The following is a 4,383-nucleotide window of genomic DNA, read 5'->3' on the forward strand; positions in this document are numbered from 1 at the left end:
GAAAGGGGTTTGGCAAGGATGAAATCCAAGGACCAAGTTCCCCAATTCACTTAGGAACTTTCGTCGAGACAAAAACTGCCTCAACAGGCGGATGTAAACCACCAGCCTTTGCTGCTCATTTAAGACGACCGCTGTCGCGGAAGCCCAAGAACACACAGTTTCCATTCCCCGGACCCATGGTCACAAGAGGTTACCAACAAGAAAGCCAAGCCTTGCGCGAGACCCCTTGCCAGGCCCCTTGCACATGGCCACAGCATCACTACCGAAGTAGCGAGAGGCCGTGGGGTCATCCGAAAAACTTCCACCGCCAGGATAAAGTTACCGACCCTCAGACAGGTGTGACCCAGAAGAGATCCTGGGTCGCAATGTGCGTTCGAAACGTCGATGTTCGTGTGTCCTGCAGTTCACACTCTTTCGCGCAGCTAGCTGCGTTCTTCATCGACCCACGAGCCAAGTGATCCACCGTTCAGGGTTGTAAAAATTCTACAACAGCATTTCACGTATGCCGTGCAAGAAATTAAAGTTCGGTAAACAAACCGCATCGGGGGCCGCCCTGCCTCCTGTTTGGCCCCGTCAGCTGCGGTCACTCACCACAAAGCTGGGCGTGTTCATTCGAAAGCCTTTCCCTGCATCACAAGGAATAATCTTAGGCTGCCCATGAGTTTGTAGCCAAAAATCATGGCTACCAGTTTTTCATTGAAGGCCATCTTGAACAGAAAAGGATACTGGCCTACAAAGCAGCGAATTCTAGCTCTAGTCGCCCGACCCGAGCGTATTAAAGGCTTCTTGTGCTACTAACGTGTAAGCCTTGCTCCTCAGAGCCTTTTCAAGACTTCTCCCACAAAGCAGTCACAGCCTACTCGAGTCCTTGGAGGACAAGCTTCCGTTCTACCCCAGCACCCGACATCCGACACAAGCATTTTAAACGCTCCTGCTCCGATGGAATAAGTCTTACTCTCTTGGAGTCTTTTCAAGACTTCTTTTCAAACGGAATAAGCTTACTTGAGCCCTTGGACGTCGGAACTGGTTTATCATGCCATCTGACTGAGCATTTAAGACTCCTGCTCCGATGGAATAAGTCTTACTCTCTTTGAGTCTTTTCAAGACTTCTTTTCCACCGAAATAAGTCTACTCCAATCCTTTGATGACACGCGGCCTGTGTCAACAGGTAGCCTACGCTACCCTCGCCGATGACAGTGGCTCCCGTTCTTGCTGCTCGCTTCCCAACTAAAGGGAAGACACGGCTCACCTTTCTCTCCTTCGCCTGTCAAGATCAGTGGCTCCCGTTCAACGGTGTCAATCTAACTGATACGACACACTAATAAGAAACTTTTGACATCAACCACCGCAGTGGTGATGAATTGATAATGATCCTTCCGCAGGTTCACATACGGAAACCTTGTTACGACTTTTACTTCCTCTAAATGATCAAGTTTGGCCATCTTTCCGACACGTCGGTACCACCGCAAGACGGAGGTGCCGGGTATCAGTCCGAAGGCCTCACTAAATCATTCAATCGGTAGTAGCGACGGGCGGTGTGTACAAAGGGCAGGGACGTAATCAACGCAAGCTTATGACTTGCGCTTACTGGGAATTCCTCGTTTATGGGACATAATTGCAAGCCCCAATCCCTAGCACGAAGGAGGTTCAGCGGGTTACCCGGACCTTTCGGTCAGGGAAGACACGTTGATTCCTTCAGTGTGGCGCGCGTGCGGCCCAGAACATCTAAGGGCATCACAGACCTGTTATTGCTCAATCTCGTGCTGCTAGAGGCAGCCTGTCCCTCTAAGAAGACATGAACGTTGGAAGGAAAGATTCCAACGCCTAGTTAGCAGGCTAGAGTCTCGTTCGTTATCGGAATTAACCAGACAAATCGCTCCACCAACTAAGAACGGCCATGCACCACCACCCACTGAATCAAGAAAGAGCTCTCAATCTGTCAATCCTTCCAGTGTCCGGGCCTGGTGAGGTTTCCCGTGTTGAGTCAAATTAAGCCGCAGGCCCCACTCCTGGTGGTGCCCTTCCGTCAATTCCTTTAAGTTTCAGCTTTGCAACCATACTTCCCCCGGAACCCAAAAGCTTTGGTTTCCCGGAAGCCGCCCGCCGAGTCATTGGAGGAACTTCGGCGGATTGCTGGCTGGCATCGTTTATGGTTAGAACTAGGGCGGTATCTGATCGCCTTCGAACCTCTAACTTTCGTTCTTGATTAATGAAAACATTCTTGGCAAATGCTTTCGCATCGGTTAGTCTTGCGACGATCCAAGAATTTCACCTCTAACGTCGCAATACTAATGCCCCCGTCTGTCCCTATTAATCATTACCTCGAGTTCCGAAAACCAACAAAATAGAACCGAGGTCCTATTCCATTATTCCATGCACCGAACATTCAGGCGACACGGCCTGCTTTGAGCACTCTAATTTGTTCAAAGTAAACGTGCCGGCCAATCAAGACACTCAATGAAGAGCACCGAGAAAGGAAAAACCGGCAGGACGTCCGGAACGATCAGTTAAACGCCGGGCGGCGAACCGATCGTCCGAGACCCAGATCCAACTACGAGCTTTTTAACCGCAACAACTTTAATATACGCTATCGGAGCTGGAATTACCGCGGCGGCTGGCACCAGACTTGCCCTCCGATAGATTCTCATTAAAGGATTTAAAGTGTATTCATTCCGATTACGGGGCCTCGGATGAGTCCCGTATCGTTATTTTTCGTCACTACCTCCCCGTGCCGGGAGTGGGTAATTTGCGCGCCTGCTGCCTTCCTTGGATGTGGTAGCCGTTTCTCAGGCTCCCTCTCCGGAATCGAACCCTGATTCCCCGTTACCCGTAACAACCATGGTAGGCGCAGAACCTACCATCGACAGTTGATAAGGCAGACATTTGAAAGATGCGTCGCCGGTACAGAGACCGTGCGATCAGCCCAAAGTTATTCAGAGTCACCAAGGTTTCGGACGGACGAACCGACCGATTGGTTTTAATCTAATAAAAGCATCCCTTCCATTGCTGGGCGGGATTCTAGTTGCATGTATTAGCTCTAGAATTACCACAGTTATCCAAGTAGGATAGGTACGATCTAAGGAACCATAACTGATTTAATGAGCCATTCGCGGTTTCACCTTGTTTTGGCTTGCACTGAGACATGCATGGCTTAATCTTTGAGACAAGCATATGACTACTGGCAGGATCAACCAGGGAATTGACCGACTAAAAAGCCGGAAAGTGTTGGACACAACCAACACAGCGTTCTAACAAAGGATAGGAAAGCTACACCCGACCAAGCATTTTAGACTTCTGTTCCGCTGGAATAAGCCTACTCTTGCGGTGACTAGCTCCCGTTAATACTGGCCGTGTGACAGCCGCCAAGAGCATATTAGACTCCCAATCCAATGGAACAAGCCTACTTGTATCCTTGGGTTACAACAGCTTCCTTCCACACGTTGCCGGTACATCCGACACAGCAATTTTAAAGACTCCTCTTCCGCCAGAATAAGCCTACCTTTGTGGGGCCTGGCTCCCGTTAGAACTGGCCGTAAGGGTACCCACAAAAGCACATTTAGACTCCTCCTCCAGCGAAATAAGTCTACTCGTGTCCTATGGATGACTGTGGCTTCCGTTCACATATAGCCGTTCACCCGACACAGCAAATTTTAAAGACTCCTTTTTCCACCGGAATAAGCCTACTTTTGTGGGGCCTGGCTCCCGTTAGAACTGGCCGTAAGGGTACCCACAAAAGCACATTTAGACTCCTGCTCCAGCGAAATATAAGTCTACTAGTGTCCTTGGATGACAGTGGCTTCCGTTCGACAAGTGATACACGCTCAAACTGGCGATGAGTCAATACCGTCCTTAACTTAAGGAAAATCGGTACTTAAATGCCACATGGAGAATAAAAAGTCACTTACAAAAAACAATGCTCCGCATAAGCCTTTGTAAGCTAGAAAGGACATGCTATCTGGCCTCATTCCCAAGAAGGACAAGTAAGCTCCCGTCAACTGGCCCAAACTCTAAAGCGAGGACAGCCCGTTCAAAGTCAATCGGCATCCCTCCTTAAGAGTACAAAACGGCTCACTTCTTAACCACACTGGCTCTTGCTCCTTCAAGTGAAATCTGGCTCCCTTCACTCTGGCATTATCTTTACACATAAATCGGACTCCTCCGATTTAACAGGTGAACCTAACCCGGGAACTAAGGAAACTGGGAATAAAGACTCAGAGGCCCAATTACCTTGTTCGCCAGCCAGCCTTGCGCCGGCCCAGGCTAGAGACTTTCTCCAACAATCCCTGTTGAGCCCGAAGGATCCTAAGACCACTCGTGTGTACAAAACTCAGAGGCCCAATTACCTTGTTCGCCAGCCAGCCTTGCGCCGGCCCAGGCTAGAGA

General features: G+C 49.6%; 2 non-coding genes across 2 annotated transcripts; both read right to left on the reverse strand.

Annotated features, from left to right (window-relative positions):
• Positions 1–322: 322 nt before the first annotated feature.
• LOC145677774 (5.8S ribosomal RNA) lies at positions 323–474 on the reverse strand. The gene has a single exon (XR_014129997.1). It is a non-coding gene; the product is annotated as a 5.8S ribosomal RNA (ribosomal RNA).
• Positions 475–1,365: 891 nt separating this feature from the next.
• On the reverse strand, positions 1,366–3,198 carry LOC145677776 (small subunit ribosomal RNA). Its single transcript, XR_014129999.1, has one exon. It is a non-coding gene; the product is annotated as a small subunit ribosomal RNA (ribosomal RNA).
• Positions 3,199–4,383: the final 1,185 nt, after the last annotated feature.

Source organism: Thermobia domestica, unplaced genomic scaffold, assembly GCF_964235325.1.
Source record: "Thermobia domestica unplaced genomic scaffold, izTheDome1.hap1.1 HAP1_SCAFFOLD_1378, whole genome shotgun sequence".
Lineage (NCBI taxonomy): Eukaryota > Metazoa > Arthropoda > Insecta > Zygentoma > Lepismatidae > Thermobia > Thermobia domestica.